Here is a 26,023-nt window from a genome sequence, read left to right as displayed (position 1 = left end):
AAACTCACGGACACCCCACATGCCATGGAATCCCCCCAACGCTCACAGCCGCTCAGGTCTGACTCACACCCGCCCTTCCATGCAAAAGAGCTGAAGGAACAAGGATCCCCAGGTCGAAGCTTCTAGTGTCGGGGCTGGAACGATAGTACAGCGGGGAGGGCATTTGCCTTGCATGCAGCCAACCTGGGTTCAAATTCCGGCATCCCATATGGTCCCCTGAGCACCGCCAGGAGTAAATCCTGACTGCACAGCCAGGAGTAACCCCCGTGCCTCTCCGGGTGAAAAAATTAACAATAAAAAGATAACACCGTGGAGGTGTGCAGACTGGGGGCGGGGTGCAGAGGGAGACCTCCCAGAGAGCCTGGCCCAGAGTGAGCATAACATCCCCAAAGACCCCGTAGGATGGCTCCGCCAGGTCTGGGGTCAGCCTCACACTTGAGTCTAAGCCACCCTGGTCAGGATGTCCAAAGAGTCCTCAGAAAAGAACCGGAAACTCTGCATTGGAGCAGACCACAGAGGCTGATGCAGGGGAAGGAAAGCATTAGGGGGCCTCTTTCGAACTGCTCAGGGGCCCAGGTGACTGTTCAGAGCGGGAACTGTGTCTGCCTGCGGACAGCTAAGCCGGCTCCTGCCCGGCCCTGCCCAGCCCCGAGCACCCAAACAAAACATTCATGTTTAAAAACGGCGTATTACTACAGAGACACCTCTAACAACTCCCACCCGGCGAGGCTCAAGGGATAGGCTCTGCACTCAGGAATTATTCTGGTGGTGCTTTGGGGACCACATGGGATGCCGGGGATTGAACCTGGGTCAGCCTCGTGCAAGGCAAATGCCCTCCCAATGTATATTGCTCCAGCACTTGTAATTCCTCTTTATAAGCCCCTAGGGCTCCGAGTGTGTGTGTGTGTGGGGGGATCGGACACGAGCAGCAGACTCTGTTCTGTGAGGGCTGGAAGGTCCCTCATATTCACACGAGGAAGCCTCAGAGACGGACCTTGGTGAGGGCGCCTGGGCCCTTGGCAAACTCCACCAGGCGGGGCGAGCCCCCCAGCGCCTTGAGCCCAATCTGACTGCTCACATGACACACGCCAGAGTGCCCATGTTCTGGGGTCCCTTGAGCAGAATACCCGGAGTGAGGGCCACTGCGAGCAGCTCAGGTGAGCACAGCCGTGGCTTCCCCCACCGGGATGCGGGCTCGGGGGCCATCGTGGCTCAGGGCGGGAGAGAAGACGTGAATGCAGCATCCACGGGGGGATGTGGGGCCCTTGGTTCCGACCTGTGTTGGGTCTGCCTGTTGGGAAGGCCCCACCCCGCCCGCGCAGGGCCAGGAGCGACCCTGGGTGTGACCGAGACAGCCCCTACCCTCAGCTGGGGTGACCAAGCCGCTTCCTCAACGCTTCCGCACTGCTGACTGGGAACAGAAGGAGCAGAGAGGCCGCTCCCAGACATGCAATGAATCGCATGGAAGGTGAACTCTGAGTCCTGTCACCACACAGGGCCGGGCAGGCCCCTGTCCTGTCACCACACAAGGGCATGCAAGCCCTTCCCTGCTCCAAGACTGGGGTGGGGAGAGACCATCGGGGGATCCCAGGAAAGTTCTGGATTCCACAGGCCGAAGCCCAGGGACGTGAGCAAACCCACGGGGAGCTGGGTGACAGCAGCCCAGAAACCAAGCGAGCCCCAGGTTCTTTCTCTTAAGGTGCTGCTGAGACCAACATGCTGAGGGGAAAGGGGGCCCGGAAATCTGGTGATGCACCTGCGTTCTCAAAAGGTCAAGTCCTGAGACCAGCAGTACCAGTACCACAAATCAACTCACATGGCCAAGAACGCAGGGAAATGCGATCGCGTCTCAAACACACCTGCACAAGCTTCCAATGGCAGAGGGCGCAGAGGGCGCAGGCAGGCACCGGGGGCGCTGGGGCCGTGCACGGGTTCAAGTTGACTCCCTGGCTTGGCACTGGGGGTCACACCAGGCAGGGCTTGGAGGACCATATGGAGTGCCAGGGAACGAACCCGGGTCTGCCAGGGGCAAGGCAAGTGCCCTACCCACCTTACTATCTCTCTGGCCCTGGTATGCCGTTTTTAGAGGACATTATCAAGCTGATGTGTTTCCCCCTTGCATCTTCCCCTTCATTTCGGTATTTATTTTCCCTTTCCCTCCCTTTCTCGCTGAGGCTGAGGGTCGCACACTCTAGGTGGTGGTTACCCACTTTGGGGGGGGGGAGATTTCCACTTGGCCTGCCAGAGCTCCAACCATGCCCACTTTTCCCTATTTCCAGTGAAAAGTACATCATAGGAAAAGCATCTGGTTGAAAACTCACATAAATCAATGCTTTTGGGTCCAGAGATTGTCTGAAGGGACTAAGCATGGAGAAACCTCACCGCACAGAAGAAAGAGCCAGAGTTCTGGCCCGGGCGCCCCTAAGAGCCAAGCTGACACTTTGAAAGAGAAATATTTCAGAAGTGCTCCCTGTCATAAAGATAGTAAACAAAACATATAAAATCATATTTGCAAACAAAAATCCATCTTTCAGAAAAAGACAACATTTAAAAAAGAAAAACTCCGGGGGGCCAGATAGGTAGTTCAGTGCGAAGGTGCTTCCCTGGCATCAAAGAGTCAAATATGGACCCCTGAGAACCCCCTAGAGTAATCCCTGAGCATCACCAGGTGAGGCCCGAAGCAAAAACCAAAGCAAAGCAAACAAATAAATATGTGCTGAAAATAACTAGTAGGAAACAGGCTGGGACGGGCGTGTGGGAGAAACAGAATTTCCCGCACACCCTGCACCCAGCCCTGAGGTCACACTGCAGAACCTCAAGAGTTTGAATGAAAAATGTAGGCAATTGTATTTCTAGAAAATGAGAATGTAAGATTAGAGGCTTCAGGTCTTGCCAAGACTCAATCAAGGGGAAAGGCAGGTCATGAAAATAAAATCCCTCACAAACCTATGTTTCTTCTGCAGGCCCGTGGGCAGCGGCTGCGCTCCTCGAAGTGGGGGCCCGGGAGAATGCGCAGAACTTCCTCGATTCTGCGCCAACCAGGCCGGGAGAGCAGCTGGGCCAGCCGCATGCTGAGGGGGGCATAGCCGAGATGTCCGTGGGGTTCTGCGGAGGGTTCGAGAGGGACACCTGGAGTCAACCAACTCCTCTCTGCCTAATGGGCCATGGGATTTTTCTTTGTGTTTTTTTGGCGTAGGCCATACCCTGCGGTGCTCAGGGCTCCCTCCTGGTGCTGCACTCAGGGATCACAACCTGGGTTGGCCGCATTAAAGGCAAATGTCCTCCACGCTGCCGTCCTGGATTTGACTTTGGGGAGGAACACAGTGTGCTCCAGCCTAGCCCGCTGAGCCCTGCCATCTCCACCCTCTACCCAATTCCCAATCTCTCTATTCTCTCCTTCTCTCTCTCCCCCCCACCTCGCCCCTACAGCTTTATGCATCAGACCTGGTGGTGCAGAGCTGACGCATGGCTCTGCCCTCACCTCTCCTGGCCCTGACTCCTTCTGTCTCAAACCAATCTCAGAAAGCTGCTTGGTGCCCCTGTGTGCTGGAAGGTGCCAGTGCCCGGCAGCCCGTGCAGAGGGCAGGGGCGTGGCCAAACCCCAGCACCGCTGGGTCTGAACATTCAACGGTCTGCCCAGGAAAGATTCCATCTGACCCCCACAGAAGAAAAACTGTTCATCGATTTGGTGAGAAACTTCTCCTATGGAAACTTGGCCCACTGGGGGGACGGAATGTGGAGAGCTCTAAGCCCAGCCAAGCTACTCTCAGGCATTCTTCCGGGGGCGAGGCCCCAGGGCACAGCCACGCCCAAATCTCCCAAGGGTGAGAGTGACAGCACCCAGCATCACAGTGACCCCCAGTCTGAAACCCCCCTCTCTCACAGTGACTCTGAGTCCAGCAGCCCCAACTGCCCACGGTGAGTCAGTTGTGTTGGTCCCCAATCCTCTTACTTGAGGCTGGCCTTTTCGCTGACCAGAGGCTTCCTTGAGCCCAGACCAGCCTCCCCCGCCCTGAGGCCTAAGTGGACAAGGGCCCCCGCTTCCCACCCCCAGCCCCCATCTTCAAAAAGTGTCCCCCAACAAGCCCCACTCAGTCCTGGCTTCTGCAAGGGCAGCGCCTTCCCACCAGCAGGACGCCACACCACTGGGGAAATGTGTGTGTATGTCTATGTACGTGTCTGTGTGTGTGCTAGCGCGCGTGCATGTGCGTGAAGGCTCGGCTCGCCTATTAGATGGTGTGCATGTGACTGCGTGTGCTCGAAGACTCGGCTCACCTGCTCATTCACATCGTCCATCCAGAGGCGCAGGGTCTTCCGGAAGGTGGGGTAGCTGTTCCTGCCCCCTGCTGGGGCCGCAGCAGCCCGGCCTTCTCCAGGTTCTGTAACGTCAGGATGTGCTCGTAGCCGTATGTCTGCAAGAGAAGTTGGGGAGCCTGCTAGATCTCCCACTTCCGAAGAGGGAGCGAACATTTTCACTCTCATTCTGATACTTTTGTTCTTGAGTCATACCCGGCAGCATGCAAGACAAGTGCCTTACCCCTTTCTAGCTCTTGGTTTGTTTTTGTTTTTTTTTCTTTTCAGGTCACACCCGGCGAAGCTCAGGGGTTACTCCTGGCTCTGCGCTCAGGAATCACTCCTGGCGGTGCTCGGGAAACCATATGGGATGCTGGGAATCGAACCAGGGTCGGCTGCGTGCAAGGCAAACGCCCTACCCGCTGTGCTATTGCTGCAGCCCCTTTCGAGCTCTTTGGACCCCACATTTTCACTTTAAAGCCAGAATGCATGGGCCCAAGGTAAGGAAGATAGATGACAGTGTACTGAAATAACTGAGTAGGAAAAGGAGGCCAAACACACCTCCTGACGTGCTATTTTCCAGATGTCTCCTTTGTTTTGTTTGCTTTTGCCCCCCACTTCCTGTGCTCAGGGGTCAGTGCTGGTGGGGCTCAGGGGACCCATATGGGTGCCGGGGATCGAGCCTAGGTGGGCCACGTGCAAGGCCAACTGCCTTTTTAAAAAATTTCGCCCTTGGCAAATGAGTCACTTAGAAACACTGACCTGGAGAATTTCTCTTTTTTGTAATAATCCAGAACCTTCTGCTTGAGCCCACTGTTGCACACCGACTGCAGGCAAATGAGCCTGAGCACCTTGATGAGTGGATGCTTCTGGGCGATGCAGTCCTCGATATAACTGTTGACCTAGAGTCATGGCAGGTTTGTGCGTGAGCGCCGGGTCTGGGCCTGCAGGCCTGGGCGTTCCCGGGCCCCTCAGAGGCCCGATCAAGGAGAGGCTGGAGATTGGCTCACGCTCCTGCCCACACTCCCTGGACAACCTAAGCTCCAGGGGCTGCGGGCGGGTGCAACTGTCCCACTTGTCAGCCACACCTGAGCAGCATCAGTAAAGTAGCAGGGACTGTGGGGAATTTGGGCGCTTGCTTGCTGCAAGTGAGAATGCGGGATTTATTGACAGGCAGACAGGAAAAGGGATCATACAACCCACGCTCTTAAATTATCCGTGATGGGCTTCAATAGTCTTGGGCTTCAGGGCTGGGTCTTGTTTCTCTGAGGACAGCAAACAGCAATGGAACACATGCACACACACACACGCAATGGAACACACACACACACACACACACATGCACGAACACACACACAATGGAACACACACACACACACACCACCCCCGGTCAACAGAAACCTATCTCTTGGCAGAATCTCTTTCCGCACATTTTGCACTGCCCTGACAGGTATTTAGGCCAGACACGGGAATCAAAGCGATTCCTTTCCTACCTCGAGTTCTGTTTGCCAATCTGGTTAACTATCGGCTAAAACGGTTTTAGTGTTCACGTACCTGATCAGTGTCTATTCCAGACATCAACTCCTGCTCCCCGGTTAACTGATCAAAGAAGTCTTCAGACGCTGAAACATAATTCACACACGAGCATCTCAGAAGTGGGAGAAATGCTCATTTCTCCCGGAGGCATGCAAAGTAGCAAGCAAGCACCAAGTTTAAGTCATCACCGGGAAGGCACCTTCCAGAACAGTGAGGCTGACGGCCTGTGCCCCAAGGTGCGCCTAGACACAGAGCCCCGGGGCCTGGGCCCTAGCAGCTCCCCCTTCAATTTCCCAAGGGCATTTTACTTTGGTTCGTTTGGGGGCCACCCCCAGTGGTGCTCAGGGATCACTCCTGGCAGGCTTCGGAGACCATATGGGACTCTGGGACCCAACCCGGGCCGGTTGTGTGCCAGGCACTGCAGTACCGCTCCAACTCCAGCTCCTTGCAACATCCGACTGAAACCAACCTCAGCAATCAGTGCCAGGTCTGGCGAAGCAGTGCTGGCGCCACCCGGAGCCTGGGAGAGCCCTGCTGCACCACCTGACCCCGCAGAACCCAACAGTCACACTCGGAACATTTCTGCGAGGACACAGCGGCTAGCACAGGGAACAAAGCACAAGTGAAATAGTAGCCGGGGCCCCCAGAAGTAGCAGGGAGCCAGTGACACACCCTGAGCCTGAGCCCGGGACAGGGCACTCACTTGTCACGTCCTGGATGCGCTCGGCGATGGAGGTGTGGTTGGCCAGGGAGCCCCGCGCCGCCTGCATGTGGGGTAGCTGGGAGACGAACTGCTTGATCTCGCCCACCGTCTTGGCGTTGTGCCTTTCCTGAGGGAGGGGAGAAGGTCACGACAGTACTGGGGACAGCACTCAGGGCCACACACACACACACACACACACACACACACACACACAGGGCGTGCCCCAGTCACAGCCACAGCAGTGCTGGGAAGGTACCCAAGGCCACACACACACACACACACACACACACACACACACACACACACTGTGCCTCAGCCCCAGCCCTGGCTGCCAAGAGTGCATTTTTAAGAGTTTGGGTCTTTGGGTTTCCCAGGGCATGTTTGAATCACGTGCAAGGCAGTGCCCCGGGCTTCCTTCTGGCCTGGAGCTCAAGGATCACTCCTGGCCTGCACCGGGACCACATGGAATGCTGGGGAGTGAACCCAGGTCAGCTGCATGCAAGGTAAGCGCCTGGCCCGTTGTGCTATCCCTCCGGCACCCCCAAATTAATTTTTAGTGTGAGAAACGGACACAAAACGAATTCGGCTATAACCAGATCCCACAGCCACACGAAAATAGAAAAGGCAGGTTGGTGGGTCCAGGGACTCCGACAGCCACTTCCTGCAGCACTGGGAGACCATGTGGACAGGGAGGGAGCCCAGGGGCCACGCAGGCCACACCTGACACTGCATGGTCCCTGCCAGGGATGTGGAGCTCAGCAAACTGCCTTGAAGCCACAAAAGCTAACGCTCGTATAGCCTGAGACCTCAACAACAGCAAATCAAGTGTAAAACGTTTCCTGGGTCCAAGCTATACAGTGGGGGAGGCGCTTGCTCAGTCCCCGGCCTCCCCACAGAACCCCGAGGCCTGCCAGGAGCCAGCCCTGAGCACTGGCAGCGGGAAGGGAGGGAACTGGACACCACGGCGAGCTCGGAGCTGGCACAGTGAATGCCCGACACTTCTTATCCATAGCTTTATAAGTCACGATGAGGAAATAAAAAATTGAGGAACAAAACCCAAGTGAGACAAAAGCAGCTTCAGAAATACAACAACCATGGGGTCAGAGTGACAGAACAGTGGCGAGGTGCTCGCCTTGCATGCGGCCAGCCTGGGTTCGATCCCCAGCATCCCATGGGGTTGCCTCAGCCCACCAGAAGTGATCCCTGAGCGCAGAGCCAGGATTTAGCCCTGAGCACCTCTGGGTGTGCCTCCCCTCAAAAACAAAATCCAAAGAAATACAAATACTGATATAGTGGAGATAACTCCTAAAAAAGATGAAATCAGGAAATCCATCCTTCAAGGGAAAAAGTGATTTTTAAAAACTTCCCCAGAGTTAAAAAATTCAGCTTCTATCATTTTACTGATTCAGGTTTCAAAAGTGACCTGAACCCAGAATAAAGAGCAGCAGGAGGGCGCGAGGCGCTAAGGAAGCTGGGGGCCGGGGACTGTGCTCTCAGTATCACCCGCCGTCCCCGCCTGCTCGGGCTGATCCCGGATTCCCTAGATGCAGGAGCTAGCGGAGATGCCGCCACCGCCAGCGGCTGGGAGGAAGGAGAGAGGGACAGGGAGTGCGGACGGTGACTGGCAAAGGACCTGACACCAGGAGAGGGCCTGGCACCACCTTTCCCCAGGCGCCCGCAGCCCGCCTGCCGCCTGGCCCCAGGCCCCAGTCACCTCAAAGGCGGCCGAGATGACCTTGGCCTTCTTGCTGAGCACGGCGCCCACGGCGTTGAAGTTGCAGTCTCGGATCTCGGCGTGGAGCTCCTCGGCTGAGTTCAGCGGCAGCTTCTTGGCCTCTGTGGGCAGGTCCTGCCCGTCACCCTGCCTCTTCGGGGCGAATTTCTCGGGCGGCAACTTTACATGACCTGCACGGGAGGGGACACCCCAAGTGAGACTCCAGAGACTTCCTGTCAGGGGAGAGCACTGGGCTTTGAGTCACTAGCTGTGCACGAGCAGAGGACGCTCACACTTTTCACGCACGGCTTCCCTGGCCTGGCCCGTGGGCCGCCTTCTGCCACTGCCAGCCCGAACCGAACTCAGGATGGGGCCACCCGAGGAAACATGCCCCCGGGCGGCCCACTGTCTGTCCTGCTGGCGCGTGCAAGTGCATGCAGTCTACACCGACATCTCAACAAGCCAAGAGGAGCCCAGGATGGGGCTGGAGTGATAGCACAGCAGGGAGGGTGTTTGCCTTGCACTGGGCAGACCCTGGTTCGATTCCCAGCATCCCATATGGCCCCCTGAGCACCGCCAGAAGTAACTCCTGAGTGCAGCGCCAGGAGTAACCCCTGTGCATTGCCAAGTGTGACCCCTGTCACTGTCCTCCCATTGTTCATCGATTTTGCTCAAGCGGGCCCAGTAACGTCTCCATTTTGAGACTTGTTACTGTGTTTGGCATATCGAACACGTCACGGGTAGCTTGCCAGGCTTTGCCGTGTGGGCAAGATACTCTCCAAAAAAGAAAAAGAAAAACAAGATCCCAGGAATCACCTCAGCATGGAAGTGTGCATGAGGGCGGAGACAGCTCCGAAGGCTTCTTTCCTTTCTTTTTCCTTTCTCTGATATTTGGGCCACACCTGTCAGTGCTCAAGGCTTATTCCTGGCTCTGTGCTCTGGGCTTATTCTTGGCAGTGACTGGGGGAACCATATGCGGTCCTTGGGACCAAACTCACCCTAACTGCTGTTCTGCCTCTAGCTCCAAATTGGTTCCTTTCAAAAAAACATCTCCAGTTTCAACACAAATCCCGACGTGTCTACATACAATCAGCTCCACTGCTGTGGGTCCAGAGAGACGGGTCATCGGGGGCAGCACACGCTCAAGTCCAGCTGTCTGTTCCTCTGAGCACTGCCCCGTGTGGGCCCTGAGAACTGTGGGGTGGAGCTGAGAATCATAAAGCAACAAGAACTCCTGCATCGGAGAATGTGGGGAGAGAAAGTGACCGACGGAAGGAAAATATTTCTCGGATGCTTTCCAAATCCTAAGTCCCTCTGAACAGCCCGGGCGCCAGCGTCTGGAGACAGCACGCCACGGGACCCGGGGCCTGAGCACATGCTGAGATACACGAGGTCGGCAAGACCTCGCATTCCAGCTCAAAGCAGAGGGGCAGCCGCTGGCCCAGGCAGCCTGCACGCAGCTCCTGCACGGGCCTGCCATCGCCCTCGGTCCAGCCACGGGCGCAGAGCTGGGGGGCTATGGGGAAGCCCAATTTCCCCTTGTTTTTCAGATTTCTCTTAACGGTTTCTTTTGGGGGGGGTTACACCCAGCGATGCATTGGAATTACTCCTGGCTCTGCACTCAGGAATTACTCCTGGCGGTGCTCAGGGAACCATATGGGATGCTGGGAATCGAACCCGGGCTGAGCCGCGTGCAAGGCAAATGCCCTACCCGCTCTGCTATCACTCCAGCCCTCTCCCTTAATTAAATGTTTGATCAGCAGGAAGTGTGTGATATGAAGAGACTGTGAGTTCCCGAAACTCCTTCCTCCCGGAGGCACCCCACGAGTCCCATCTCTCACACCTCCGCACCCCCAACCCCAGCACCTCTGCCAGATCCCCCGAGAGACTTGCAGAAGCACCAGGAGGTGGGGACCCCTCGCACAGGGTGCTCCCGTGCCAGGACAGCTCGGAGCAGGAGTCTGGGGAGGGGCTGTGTGTGTGGCATCACCCCCAGCTGCTACCAGGCACAGCCCTGGTGGCTCCAGGGCCACAGACTGGCCCCACAGAGCAGAAAATCACCGAGATCAGCCCCACGGCCCCTTGGGCACTGCTTACGACTGTCCCCACAAAAGGAAACAACTTAAGAGGTTATCCTTCGGAACAACTGGTAAAAAACAAACCGGAAACACCTTCATAATCATTAAAGAGCAGGAAAACGGGTTGTTGTGTGGAAATGCCTCCACATGTGGTCCTGCTCTGCTTCCGTGGCCGCCGTCACTGAGCCACACATTCACCACTGCAGAAACACACACACACACACACAAGCCATTGCAATCCACTCTGCAATAACAAGCTTGGCACACTGGACAGACAGCACTGTCTGGACTCGACCAGCACTCAGCGGCTGCAGGGCTCTGTGTCCCCAGAGAGACCCCATGCAGTTAGCTGCATCCCCGTCCTTCCAGACCGGGGCTCCATCCCCAGGGCTGTTTCCCCAGCCCACAACCAGGGCCACTCCTGAAGGCGCCGGAATTACCCCTCTTGAGGCCTAGGGCTCCCTGTTCTGAAGAAAAGACACAAATCAGACTGTGGGAAACTTCTCAGACTGTATCCCAGCAGGAGCTACTCCCGGCTCAGTGCTCACTGGACGAGGCAGGAGTGTGGATGGAACTGAGCGCTGGCTGTGTGCCTGGCACTAGCCCTGTGAGCTTTCCTAGTCCCCACTCAGATCTGAAATGCTACAGAATCTAACATCCGGGGCCAAACCTCCGTGACCTTGGACCCAGGCACCCCTCAGAAACGCTCTATTCCTCACGCCTCCCTGGGCGGCCCGAGCAACGGGGCTGCACACCGCATGGCCCTCTGCACAAGGCCTTCACCTCGGTTTCCCCGATGGTGACCTGGCTCGAGCTCGCTTTAACCTTGGGCTGAAAGTCAGTGCCTGACATTTTCAAGTATTCTGACTTACACACAAAGGCCGCACCTTCGAAAACAGACACTTTTGAGATTGATTTTACTCAGCTAACCTATTAGTAACTGATGTCACTTCACTTACTGTTCTGGATGCCATAAATTTCATCGATGAGTCCCTCGTATGTCAGCTGAGTCGAAAGGGGCGTTAATAAATCCACATTTCGATCAAGCAACAAGAGGTTATCAAAAACAGGAAATATGGAATTCTGGCTTCCTGCAAACTCTCTCTTCATCCTGATCATCATATTGGCCACTTGCTGGAAACAAAGTACAGAACCAGGCAGAGCCTTTTTAGCAATGGGCGGATTTTAAAATGAAGCTAAAAAAGAGTCCGGCAATCCAAAATTTAAAAATAAGACGGAAAAAAATCGAACAATAAAATAAAACAAGATAGGCCTGAGACGGTATGGTGGGTAGGATGCTTGCCTTGCAGGTGGCTGACCCAGGTTCAATTCCTGGCACCACATACGATCCCTCAAACCCTGCCAGGAGTGAGCCCCGAGCACTGCTGGGTATGGAGAGGGTGGGAGGAGGGAGAGGGCGAGAGAGGGAGGGATGGAAAAGAAAAGATAAAGAACAGAAAAGAGAAAAGGAAAGAGGGCTGGGAGACAGCAGAGGGGCCAGGGGTCACGCCTTGCACGCAGACAGCCTCAGTTTGGTGGCCCTAGCACAGAGCCAAGAGCACTGCGAGGTGGAGCCCCAATCTCCACCCACAGGAGAGAGGCCCCCCTCCCCGCCCCGGCTCACCCTGGCGCACTCGCCCTTGCCGAAGATCTGGGGGATGGTCCCGTACAGGGCCTGCAGCGTCATCAGGTCCTTGGCCGCGTGGTACAGGCTCGTCTGGTCGCTGTCCAGGTAGCACTCCTGTGGGAGAGGGCCGGGCGCCTGGGCACAGGCTCTGCGAGTCAGCACTGAGGCCCCAAGGCAGCGCCTCTACTGGGGGTGAGCATCGCTGGGCGGGCGAGGAAAGGCTGGCCTCTGCATGCCCGCGTGACCCCACAGCAGGACACTCTGGGCTTGCAGAAGGGCAGGCAGCCTCTCCCACATACAGCAGCGAGTGTCACAGGGGACAGGAGCAGGGCAGCCACGGTCTCGGAGAAGGGCCACAAGGTCCATTTAACACACAGACAAAAAGAAACATCTTTGGCCCAGAAAGAGGGAAGAGGACGCACGCGCCCCCAGCCGGGCGGTTCAGCAGGGCTGACAGAGCACACACGGCCCCCAGCGGGGCCTCAAGATCACTCCTGCGCCTCAATCCCTTCATCCAGTAAGTGCAGAGAGCAGAGGAGGGAAACCACGCAACGTGCTTCACCTGCACTCCACCTGATGCGGAGGCACTGCTGGTGCCCATCGCGGGACTCTATTTTTTTTCTTTTTGGGTCACACCCGGCAATGCACAGGGGTTACTCCTGGCTCATGCACTCAGGAACTACTCCTAGTGGTGCTCGGGGGACCGTATGGGATGCTGGGAATCGAATCCGGGTTGGCCTCATGCAAGGCAAACGCGCTACCCACTGTGTTCTTGCTCCCGCCCCTCATCGTGGAATCTTTGACCCTGTCTAAGGCAGCGGCCAACAGGCGTGCAACCCAAAGGCGTGAGGACAAGGGGTGCAGACTGGGGGCGGGGTTCCTAGGGAGACCTCCCAGGGAGCCCGGCCCAGAATGAGCACAGTATCCCCAAAGGTCCCATAGGATGTCTCTGCCAAGTCTGGGGTGTAGCCTCACACTTCAGTCCAAAACATCCTGGTCGGGATGTCCAAAGAGTCCTCAGAAAAGGACCAGAAATTCCGCACTGGAGCAGAGCAGAGAGGAAGATTCAGGGGAAGGAAAGCATTAGGGGGCATCTTTCGAACTGCTCAGGGGCCCAGGTGACTGTTCAGAGCTGGAACTGTGTCTGCCTGCGGACAGCTAAGATGGCTCCTGCCCGGCCCTGCCCAGCCCCGAGCACCCAAACAAAACATTCATGTTTAAAAACGGCGTATTACTACAGAGACACCTCTAACAACTCCCACCCGGCGAGGCTCAAGGGATAGGCTCTGCACTCAGGAATTATTCTGGTGGTGCTTTGGGGACCATATGGGATGCCGGGGATTGAACCTGGGTCAGCTGCGTGCAAGGCAAATGCCCTCCCAATGCATATTGCTCCAGCCCTTGTAATTCCCCTTTAAAAGCCCCTAGGGTGGTGTGTGGGTCCCTCCTGTTCTGAACCCGGGGCTCCCCAGGTGATGCTGGGGCTCTAGCCCTCTAAGCTATCTCCCTACCACCCATAATTCCGTATTAAAAAATATTTTTTAAAGTTAACCACAGGGGCCGATAGCACAGCAGGTAGGGCGTTTGCCTTGCACATGGCCTACTCGGGTGAGATTCCTCCGTCCTTCTCGGAGAGTTCGGCAAGCTACCAAGAGTATCCTGCCCACACAGCAGAGCCTGGCAAGCTCCCTGTGGTGTATTCGATGTGCCAAAAACAGTAACAACAAGTCTCAGAATAGAGACGTCACTGGTGCCCGTTCCAGCAAATCGACGAACAATGGGAGGACAGTGCTACAGTGCTAACAACAGAGGCCAGAGCGATAGTGACCAATGCCAGGCTACTAGACTGCCAGGAGTACCCTCTGAGCATCGCCAGATGTGTCACTCACACACACACACACACACACGTTAACAACACATGTCTACCCTGCATGTTTTGCTCGGTTGTAACTGGGACTGGGGTGAACCTTTGCATTATCAGCCCAGTTCTACTCTTCTCAGTGGATTTCACAGGGCCGTTCAGCCCCCAGGGCCGTTTGCGAGGGCCCAGCGCTAAACCCACGGAGACTACATACACACATTTTTACTCAGTCCCGCCTCTCTGAGCAGCGCCGGGAGCATTGGGGCTGGGCACGGGTTCAGGCTGACTCCCTGGCTCAGCACTGGGGTCACACCAGGCGAGGCTTGGAGGACCATATGGGGTTCCAGGGAACGAACCCGGGTCTGCCAGGGGCAAGGCAAGTGCCCTACCCACCTTACTATCTCTCTGGCCCTTGTACACCATTTTTAGAGGACATTATCAAGCTGATGTGTTTCCCCCTTGCATCTTCCCCTTCATTCCGGTACTTATTTTCCCTTCCCCTCCCTTTCTCGCTGAGGCTGAGGGTCGCACACTCTAGGTGGTGGTTACCCACTTGGGGGCGGGGGGTCTCACTCGGGCTTCCAGAACTCCACCCATGCCCAATTTCCCCTATTTACAGTGAATAATATGTCATAGGAAAAACATCTGGTTGAATGTGTAAACACACAAAAAATTAAAGGGCCGGCGGTCTATCTCTCCCGCCGCCCGCGTTCGGTGGTCTCAGGCCGTTTCCCCACTCCAGGGAGGTGGATGGCGTTGGTCAGGTGAAGGAAGGAAATGGGGACCAGGCTGGTTGGTCTTAGCAGCAGTTTATTACAGGGAAGAGATGTATGTCATGGAGGCCCCAGGATCTCTCAAGCATGTGCTCCTTTGTTCTCTCAGCTTAGGTCCTCAGCCCCATCTTCCCAGGTTCTCTGATGCACATGTCCCCCCAGAGAGCCCTTAAATCTCCCTTACATAGATCACAGTACCTCTAAAGGGCGCAATATAGTGATGTCATCAAAAGGAGTTACAGAAAGAACATTGAGGCAGCAAACCATACATTGTTTCTTTACATCCACATTGAATCCTGGCCTCACCTTTTACAAGCTACAAGCACTTGGATTAGCACAACAAAGACCAGTCCCTAGAGCTTGGAATCTACATCAGCCTGCCTGGAGCCAGGCATCTACATCCCAAAGATCAGGCCTGGCTAAGCACCTGGGATCTGCATACCTAAGGCCTGCTAGGTTCATGTGAATAAGGGAAACTGCCTCAATATACTGAAATCATTTACTGAAGGCAGTTTGAAGGGGAGAAAGTTCAGTCTCATCCAAGCTAGTCAGGACACACAGGGAAACTGCTTCTAGGACATGTTTCTCCTCTCCTCGTCCAACCAACATATAAGCATACATAATATTAATCATTTTGTATGGACACAATAAGAAATACTTTGAGCTTATAGAATTGCTCTCCTAGGGCCATCTCAATCTCAGACTGCAGTGCTCAGGCCAGATATCTTTCCTATTCCTAGCAGCAGGGTCCTAGTCTCATCGTTACTTTTGGATCATGACAGCATTTGCCTATGATCAAACTCTTAACTTATAGTCAAGAATTGTGGCACCTAAATATGTGCTGAAAATAACCAGTAGGAAACAGGCTGGGACGGGCGTGTGGGAGAAACAGAATTTCCCGCACACCCTGCGCCCAGCCCTGAGGTCACACTGCAGAACCGCAAGAGTTTGAATGAAAAATGTAGGCAATTGTATTTCTAGAAAATGAGAATGTAAGATTAGAGTCTTCAGGTCTTGCCAAGACTCAATCAAGGGGAAAGGCGGTCACGAAAACAAAATCCCTCACAAATGGCTAACTGGAAAAACGCAGTGACAGACTTGACTATTTCTGGCTGGAGCAGCCCTGCCTTCCTCTCTCGAAGCTTCCTCCACAGCCAGTCAAGTCAGGGTGGGATGGGCACAAGGACAAACATCGACCAGCAGCAGAAAAATACCAGAAATAAACACATTTAAAGACAATTGATTTTTGAGAATTCAGTAAGGGCATTAAAAATTTTAAGCGAATTCGTTGAAACAGGAGGGTCTCCATAAGCAAGAGGAGCAGCGGCCCGAGAGACAGCACAGGGGAAGGCGCTAGTCTTGCACGCAGCCAACCTGGGTTCTAACCCCAGCAGCACATTTAGTCCCCGAGCATGGGCAGGGTGATCCTTGAGCACAGAACCAGGAGTAAACCTTGAGCACTGCTGGGTGTGGCCCAACTCCCGTCTCTCCCCAAAAGGAAGAAACTGGAGGCTTCCAGGAATCACTGAAATGCCAGTGTCAGTGTCGCCATCACGAACGAGGCAGAAACGAGTGTCAAGTTCAAAGGGCAAACACTGAACTTACTCTGAAGGCACCCTCCGACTCCAGGGAGAGAAGGTCCCCGTTGCAGGGAATGAGGTCCAGGCTGTACTCCTCCTTGTGGATGAAGGAGCCCAGGACGCCCCGGTCCTTCAGCCGCTGCTCACACAGCAGGCGACGCCGAGGCACAAACAGGATGTGGAAATCTCTTGTGGGGCCACGTCTGTCTTCACTGCAAGAGAAGGACCGTGCATTGGCCCGAGGCCCCAAGGCGAGGACTGCTCCCCAGGGCCCCCCCTGTGCCTGACAAACAGTGGGCTGTAAAGAGACGCTTATGAGCTACCCCCCACCACTGACTCGGCCCAAGATTCTAGTTTTCTTGCTCTCTTGATTTTGATGCTTTTTCTGGAAACCGCTGACCTGTGCTGTGCCAAGGGGCAGTGTTGCTTTCTCTTGGGCCATTGATGGGACATGAAAACTCTCAGGGTTGGGGCTGGAGCAACAGCACAGCGGGTAGGGCGTTTGCCTTGCACGCGGCCGACCCGGGTTGGAATCCTAGTTCCCAGCATCCCATATGGTCCCGTGAGCACCACCAGGGGTAATTCCTGAGTACAGAGCCAGGAGTAACCCCTGTGCATTGCCAGGTGTCACCCAAAAAGAGGAAAAAGAAAAAACCTCTCAGGGTTATTGCAACGGACATCTGTTTCTTGCAGAAAAAAGATGTTTCTATTTAATCAATCGATGTCTCTAGGAAAATAAAGGTTGCTCCACACCGTGCCCGATCTTGCGCAAATACCCCGCATGCTTTTAAGTCCTTAGGGGCCACGTCGATCAAACATAATGCAGACGGGGCTGGTGCACTTCCTCCATAGATGCTGCAGCATTAAATTTTAATCAGCTTCTCCTGACTTTGCTTATGAAGTTTGAGCATATGGTATTCAGTACTTGAAAAAGAACTGTTAGCTGTTTTTCTTTTTATAAAGAAATTCGGGTCCTTCTATTGAGACAGGCCAGAGCTTTCTTCTGTCCTGAGAGAGGGGGTTTATGTGGTTTGCCCTGCCTCCCCAGCCCCAATACACAAAGTTTCCCATTCTCTATTTATAGTTTTTGGGCCACCCCGGCAGGTGCTCAGGGATAACTCCTGGCTATGCACTCAGAAGTCACTCCCGGGAGACTTGGGGACCGCACTGGGTTCCGAGGATCTATCCTTGGCTGACTGCAGAGTATCCTGCTCCTGACCCCCCATTCTCCTCCGACACACTCTCACATCTGTCCAAAGATCCATTTCCCAAAGCGCTGGCAAGCAAAGGTGTCCTGATGAGCACTCAAACCACTAGAGGAATGATTCCGTATGGACCCAGCATCAGCTCTGAGATACCTAAGCACATTTTCAGCCATTATATCCATCAGTTCTAGCCGGGGTCTGACGAAAAAAATGATATTCTTGACATCGGCTGCTGGCAAGGGGCTTCCTTTGAGTGTGAACATTTTCTCCACCTCATGTTCCTAGGAAAGCACACATACAAAAGGTGAACAGAACCCCTAAAACTTACCAGCCGACCCAAACTTGCGCATCACTGCAGGCAGCCAACCTGGGTGGGACTGCTGGCCTCCCACACCGTCCCCAAACACCACCAGGAGTCAATCGTGAGTGCAGAGCCAGGGGTAAGCCTGAGCACTGCCAGGGGAGGCCCAAACAAAACAGACCAACAACAAAAACTCAGGTGTTGTAACACTCCCACTCCAAAGCACAGTATACTTTAGTGTTGAGTCGGAGAGTGCAGAGGTTAAGGTACATGCCTGACACATGACTGCCAACTTCGCCCCCTGGCACCACAAGGGTCTCTAGCATTGCCATGTGCATCCCTGGAGAGGCCACTGGAGTGGCCTGGGATATCCCTGCCACCACAGCACCAAGCATCATCGAACTGCTAAGAATCACCACCAGGAGGTGCCCTGGGGCAGTGCTCAGGAGACCTGGGGCCAGGGAGAAAGTAGAGCGGGGAAGGTGCTGGCTTTGCACTCAGCTGACCCGGGGTTCTATCCCCAGCACCCCATACTGTCCGCTGAGCACTGCCAGGAGTGATCCTGAGTGCAAAGCCAGGAGTAAGTCCTGAGCACTGCCTGGCACGAGCCTCCAAATAAAATTTAAAACCACTTTAGTATAAAAATTTAGATTCCCCAAAGCCAGGTGTATAAATTCAGGCTGAAGCAACCAATCCTGTGTCTGAAAAACTTTGAGCCACATTACGTAACAATCAGAAGACATGCCGCTCCATCGAGGAGAAGAGGGGAGAGCACACCCACCCTTGAAAGGTCCACTGAAGGCTCCGATGCTGCCCGAGCCCCTGAGCTGCCTGTGCCCATGTAGCCGAGCCAATGCGGTGCCCGCAGCTCTATTTGAGATGGGGACTTTTGTGCTTTCCTGTCTAATCTTGGGATGTGTGTAGGGGCTCTCTCTGCCTTTGGAGAAGCCCGTGGTCTCTCTTGAAATGTTTCTCTCTCTCTCCGCTCGTCCTCTTCCTAAAAGTCACCAAATAAAAGGTTTTTTCCTTCAAATAAATAAACAAAAGGTCCACAGAAGATAAAACATTTGTCACTCATAACAGCGTCAGTGATTCTAAAAACCAGACAGCTCTGCACACCAGTTACTCCAGAAGTGGAACATCATATTACTCTTGCTAGAGTCCAGAAGGACAGTTTCAAAAAAAATAATAATAACCAAAACCCTTTTACCTTTAGAAGTGTAAGTAAGTAAGTAAGTAAAGGCCCTCCCGTTGATCATCGATTTGCTCGAGCGGGCCCAGTAACGTCTCCATTGGAGACTTTGTTGTTACTGTGTCTGGCATATCAAATACTCTCGGTAGCTTGCCGGGATCTCCGAGAGGGGCCGAGGAATCGAACTCGGGTCGGCCACGTTGGCCGCTTGTAAGGCGAACGCCAAACGGTCCTGTGAGATGCTCATCCCAAACTACTGCCTGCGGGAGGGAGAAGCATCCCGTTATTTGAGTGAAAGGAATTTCAATAACGGCCAGCAGCAAACAACAGTCATTTGCAAACTCCGGACAAAGCTTGCAGTGAGCAACAGCTGACACACTCATATTCCGGGGCCTGAAGAAAAACAGCATCAGGGCAAGGGGCGCGACTGGCCACGGAAGCAATCACTGTCCTCCACAAAGAGTGTGTCTGCAGGGTCCTGGGGTCAGACTGGGGTCATGGACCCCCGGGTGAACTGCCAAGGAGACCGTGGAGGAGCAGGCAGCTGGGAAAGTGGCTCCAGGGTCGCAGGCGGCGACACCCGCACGCGGGACAGCGGGGAGGGCCTGGACGCGGGGCTGCGCTCGGCCTGCCGGACGGACTCGAGTCGCCCCGTTTCCCTCCCAGGGCCGGGCCGCAGGGCGGGAGCGCAACGCCCCCTCGCTCGGGCTGCACTGGTGGCGCCCCCGGCTCCAGAGGCCGCCGCCCGCCCTGCCCTCCCCTCGCTGCCCGCGCACTGGACCGGGAATCGCGCAGGGAGTCCAGGGTCTCCCGCTCACGGAGGACAGGTGCGGCCTCGGCGCCGCCCAGCCCCGCCGCCACGTGACGCGCGGGTCACGTGAACACCGTGACGTCACGCCTCCGCCGGAAGCCTGAAGCGGCCAGGGACCCCGTGCCTCTTCCGGGTCTGGGGTTCCGCCTCTTGGTTCCGCCCAGCCACGACTAACCCACCCCAGGCCCTAGGGGTGGGCGTGGCTCAGGCCAATGTGGGCGTGGTTCAGAGAGATGGGCGTGGCTCGGCCCTGTGGGCGTGGCCCGGGCGGAGATGGGCGTGGCTCGGGTCCACGTGGGCGGGGCCGGGGCTCGACCTCATTTCTCAGCTTCTCCAGCTCTGCGTCCTTCTCCCTGAGCAAAGCACTGGTAATACTGATGGATTTCTGCAGGGAAGCTTTCTCTTCATCGGGGTCTCTTATGAACACGGATTCTCTAAAAGACCAAAGAGTTCAAAATGCCAGAAATCAAGCCAGAGAGAGGCCAGTGCACAACTGCCCTAGAACGTAGGCTCAACGGCTCCCTGGACTGTTGCAGGGGGAGGGGCCCAGGCTTTGATGCTTGCAGTTTAGTGAAATTTTACTTACTGTGAGGGAGAAAAAGGTTGCCTATGTGTACATGCCAGAACCTGCGTATCGTTGTGTCCATTTGAATTTAAAGAAACAAGTTAATAACTTTGGGAGATGGAGAACAGAAAGAAAAAAGAAAAAAAAGGACTTGTTGCACCCCCCCCAAAAAAAAAAGAATTCTTTTAAACACCTAATCCCAGGTTGAAGTGCTATTTCTGGAATAAATTATTACCAGGCAATGACAACAATTAAAACACACACATGCAAAGCAATTATACGAATGTCTGGCAGAGCAGCTTTATGCTGGGAGTATCCATTGGTTCTCACTCATTTCAGTAACTTTCAGCAAGTTCGGAGATTTGGTTTTTGAAACCTTTCTGAGCCAGAACAGGGGCAAAGAATGTTCCGACTAATCCAACAGAGAATGGTTTTCATCCAGTCTCTGGAGAGGACCAAAGTGAGTTGCTCTTAAACAAAAAGGCAATTCGCAAAAGGCCAGAACAGAAAGATGAACATGGTTTCCGGTAGAGGATGAGAGCTCAGGGCCTACAGAGTGGGTGGCCTCACACCCTCGGCCAGACTCTCCTCCGGGCTGGCTTGCAGAGCAGAAGGAGGAGGACCTGGCCTGGGGAGAGAGGGCGGCAAGACAGAGAAGGAGCAAAGACACAATAGATACAACCCAACGGGTGCGTGTGTGGCTGTGTGTGTGTGTGTGTGAGCATTTACACCACAAAAGGACGTGTGTGGGAGAGCACAGGGCGGGGACGGATGGCCAGTCAAGACTGGGCAATGCCACAGCCTGGAAAGGACATGAGAGGGGAAAGACGTGTGGCTCCTGGGACGCATATTTGGAGAGAGACAGAGGTGCGTGTGAAGTGGGGGATCTCATTAAAGTCTGGGGTCCAGGACAGCTGTGGATGTTCGTGTCATACTCACTGGTTCAAATCAGTTCAATATTTGTTTTAAAATTTTTTAATAGTTTTAAAATTTTTTACTCCCACAAAAAAAAATAAAGTCATCATTTGTTCCTTTGATTCACTGAACGTTTTTTTTTCTATGGGGTGGATGTGTGTACACCTGGCCATGCTCAGGGTTTACCCTGGCTCTGGGCTCAGGGTACCACATGGGGTGCCAGGGATTGAACCCAGCTCAGCTGTGTACAAGACAAGATAGTACCAGTTCTACGACTTCCGCGGTCCCTGAAGGAGTGACTTTCCATGGATGGCTGCATAAACATTCCTGGGACATGGGGGGGAAGGGGAACAGAGGTGATGAGACAGCAGAGGGAAATGGACAAATGGGTAAATGGGTCATTTATTTTTCAAAATTTATTTATGTATTTATTTTTGCCGGGGGTCACGCCCAGCGATGCACAGGGGTTACTCCTGGCTCTGCACTCAGGAATTACTCCTGGTGTTGCTCAGGAGACCATATGGGATGCTGGGAATTGAACCCGGGTCGGCCGCATGCAAGGCAAACACCCTACTCCGCTGTGCTACCGCTCCAGCACTAAGTTGCATGCCCAAGACGAGTGCCTTAAAAAAGAAAACCAAAATGAAACAAAAAACTGCTTCCCGTTCTGATGGATGTTTCCTCCTCAAGCCAGGGCACCAGTCTAGATTCTGGGGGGCTGTGCGTTGTGTGGAGCATAGGGGAGGATGGGACTCTGGTGTCTGTGTGCCCCCAACTTTGGAGCTGTCTCCTGCAAACAGCACCAGGGATGAACCGACCATTTGGGACCAGCTCTGGGGGGCTGGGAGGATGAGCGGATGGAAGGAGCTGAGACGGACGGCAACCGTGGACGCGCAGCAGACCCCGGCAATCACCACTCAAGAGTACAGAGGAGGGGGTCTCCCCGCAACCAGAACTCACAGTGGGGTGGGGTGGCGGGTGCGCTGTGTCACAGGGAATTACAGCACAGTAGAATTCATGGGAAACGCATTTCCCTTCCTTGTGTCCTCCATCTTCGGCAGCCTGGCAGTGGGCTGGCCTTGGGGATACTCCTGGCTCCTTGCTGGGGGCTGGGTGGAGGGAGGGAACTCTGCCTCCTGCAAAGCCTGTGCTCCCTGCGGCCCCAGACTTCAGAGCAAAGCTCAGATATGCTTAGGCCCGTCTGCTTTTTTCTTTTCTTTTCTTTTCTTTTCTTTTCTTTTCTTTTCTTTTCTTTTCTTTTCTTTTCTTTTCGGGCCACACCTAGTGATGTGAGGGGCTTACTCCTAGCGGTGCGCTCAAGCATCACTCCTAATACAGAGAGGAAAGACTTACCTAGATTCATACAAACCAACATAGTGCCATGGAGCATTAAAGAACATACTGAAGGTACAAAAGAAGAGAAGAGCAAGCATTTCACCTTACTCACGGTGAGGTGCAATCCACCCATTTGCTGTGGGTCCTAGTCAAAAGAAGCTTAAATCTGTAGCGAAAAAGGATACAATTTAGCATCATGTTTAAATCTTGACTTCCATTTTCTAAGAGCACTGTACCAGGAGTCTAGCCAATCTGTCCAATATCTTTTCCATAGAGCTTACCAAAAATTCACTAGAACAATTCTGCAGGCGTAATTCAAATTTTCTTGTAACAATACAGTTTGACAACCTCTAACCTTCTGCACATTCCTTAACATTCATTCCGTCCTGTAAAAAAACATCTTCACTTTCACAGGATCCCTTTCCCTTTTCCCACTGACGATATCTCCATCATTTATCTTTCTGACTTAAGACATACATCTATATTCCTGTCATCCCACAAGTTGGAACTCTTATTTTACTGATCTTAGTTCAACACGATCTCCCAAGTTTGGACACAGCTACCAATAATCTCACTTAACATAACAAAACTGTACTCTGCAGTGCTATTTCAAAAGCCTTAGATCAGTTCTAGAGCTACTCAAAAAGTCTTAAAAATGCTCACAATTAAAGCTCTTACAAGGTATTCACTGGGCAAAAGATCACTTGACATTGGAAGTTAACCAGAAGACGTCTTAAAATTTTGATTTCCAGGAAAAAGATTAAAACAGTCCTAGATTATCATGCAACATTAAGGATTTCACACTTGTGTACAAAGCTCTCTGGAGATCAGGGCTGGTGACAAGGCTTTGCATGGAATAAAGTTATCAAAATAGTAGCATGTACTTTCAAGCACTGGACATGCTGACTCACAATATAGTTAGTAAAATTTCCCACCTTTCCCATGAAATTCTCCATTTTCAGAAACTATTACGGCAAGCTGACATCTGAGATGAACCCATTTTATAACTCTAGAAACTCATGTTGAAACTAAACCATTAGCAGCCTCCCTGACTTTGCTGGCAACAAAGTCGCAGCACCCGCCTCCTAGGAGACATCCAGGCGTTCCCAGAGCTCCTTTACCACACCACCAGGGCGCCCCCGGGGGCGTGACCTGTGGCTCCCGGACACGACTGTCAGCCACAGTCCGAGAAGGCTCACGCCTCGCACCGACAGTCACCATGCCAGTCAGGACCTGGCCTTACGCGATGGCGATTCCCAGTTTCGGGGCGCCTTACTTACCCCGAGAAGAGCCCGTTGGAGACGGCCAGGGCAGCAGAGCAGATCTCGGTGAGACCTCCAAATGTTAGGGTCGAGACGCTCGCCGCCCGTGAAGGAGACTCCAGGAGACTGTCTCATGCAACACGCACAGGGTTTATTGTCCAAGTATGCTGGGGCTCACTACATGTCCCGAAAACAGGACAGAGGCAGAGAGCCCCGAGCCAAAGTACAGTGGGATTTTATAACCAAGAGTAAACAAAGGAATCTTACAGTACAGCAACCTGCAGCTTTACCAAGAACAGCACGACACTTGACAAGATGAACTTCTTCGGAACATCTGAGCACATGTCCCCATATCCGGCCCAGCCACAAGGTCATAGCAGGGTGTAGGTGGGAGCTACATTATGACTCTTTTGAGCCAGCTTTTGCAGCTCTAGTTTCACAGCTTGTACAGTTCTCTGGTGAACTCTTTCCTACCACTTAACTCTTTCATGACTATTAGCCCGGGCGGCCCTTACATTTCCATCTCTGGCCTTACAATAGCACAGGGACCAAGGCATTTGCCTGCAGGAGGGATATGCTTCATATGCGTCAGCCCCTGCAGCCCCCAAAGGAACGCTGATGAGTAAGGCTCAGTTTGGGCCAGGGAGAGGGCGCCAAGCTTCGGAAGCTTCTGGAGCGTGGGAGCTGACTCCCACCACAGCTGCCAGGTGAGGCTCTGCTAGCACCGCTCTCCAGCCCACTGCACTGCTGCTCGCTCAAAATTTCACGATTGACTTAGATTTGTTTTGTCTTTTTTAAAATGTTATTTTCTTTGTGAATTTTTTCAATCCTAGTGAAATACAGAGTTGATCATGATTGGATTTCAGTCATATCACGTTCCAACACCCGTCCCTTCACCAGTGTACATCGCTCACCACGAATCTTCCCGGTCTCCCTACTCCCCCAGACAGGCAAGGCCCCTCTCTCTCCCTCCTCCTTTCTGCAGTGCTCTCTCTCTACCCCTCTCTCCCTCTTTTCAATCTCCCCCTCTCTCTGACACACGGCTTTCGGTTTACAATACAGACATGGAAAGGTTATTTTGTGTATCTCTTTACCTACTTTCAACACCCAGTTCCCGTCCAAAGTGATTTCCAACCATTTCCAAGCATTGTTGCCAGACTGGTCCCTACTCTATCCTAACTACCCTCTGTCCCCAATGCTTATGGGAGCTTCCAACCATTGACCAGTCCTCCTGGCCCCATTTTCCTAACCTTGGATATCAATCTCATATTTATGTATATATGTATATTATTATCATTTCTGCTCAGGGGACGCAGCTGTCAGCAAAACACCTGTGAGTGATCTCTCACTGTGTGTGTGTCTCTCTCTTCCCAGAGTTCTGGAGCCCAGCAAGCACCGGATTGTCATCAGTGATCATCAGAGAAACTGGCTCCCTGCAGCTGCCCCATTTAGGGGTCCCCGAGAGCAAGAAAACGGACCTTCGCCCGCACCCCTCAGCTCAGAGTGCCCATGCCTGGCAGGGGGCAGGAACTTCCCAGACACACAGGCACATGTGTTGGCACAGCAGCACTTATCATGGAGGGAGGTACCCCCCAGCACATCAGTCACACTCATGGGGGGCACTGGGATAGGCTGAGCTGGTGGAACGACAACGGTGACGGTTATTGAGGCAGCAATGGCAATGCCAAGGATTGTGGCGGTGGTGATGGTGGCAGGAATAGCTGTCGCATGGTGCTGTGGTGATGATGCTTTGGTGGTGAAAATGGCACCTTTGTTGGGGATGCAGTTGCGGTGATGATGGTGACATGGTGATGCGGACAGAGCTGGCGGGCCGCTCTGCCGATCAGATCATGCTGGTGATCTGGTGATCATGGTCTGAGGCTGGTCATGGTCATTTTCGTGGTGGTGGTAATCATGATGTCGGGCATAAAATGAAGTCATGCACAAGTTCGATGACTCTTGGTGACGATATGGTGAATTTGGCGATGAGATGGCAAGTTTAGTGACTTTTGGCGTGGCTATTATGGGGGCATTTCCGTTTTGGTTGACTGTGGCACAAATCTGGTGAATTTGGCAATGCTACGGCAAATTTGGTGACTTTGGCACTAGAGCTTTTGGGGTAGTTTGGTTTTGGTTGGCTGTGGCACAAATCCGGTGACTTTGGTGATGCTATGGCAAATTTGGTGTCGTTTATCTCTGCTGTTTTTTGTATTTGTTTTGGTTGGCTGTGGCACAATTCTGGTTAATTTGGTGAACTGGTACATTCAGTGAA

The 26,023-nt window shown here is 53.7% G+C and overlaps 1 pseudogene; it reads right to left on the bottom strand.

The window, feature by feature from the left end:
* Positions 1 to 982: 982 nt before the first annotated feature.
* Positions 983 to 19,117, bottom strand: LOC130017109 (vacuolar protein sorting-associated protein 33A-like; annotated as a pseudogene).
* Positions 19,118 to 26,023: the final 6,906 nt, after the last annotated feature.

The sequence above is a fragment of the Sorex fumeus genome, unplaced genomic scaffold (assembly GCF_029834395.1).
Source record: "Sorex fumeus unplaced genomic scaffold, SorFum_2.1 ptg000177l, whole genome shotgun sequence".
Classification (NCBI taxonomy): domain Eukaryota; kingdom Metazoa; phylum Chordata; class Mammalia; order Eulipotyphla; family Soricidae; genus Sorex; species Sorex fumeus.
Note: the sequence above shows the minus strand (reverse complement) of the source record. Positions and strands in the feature narration are given on the sequence as shown.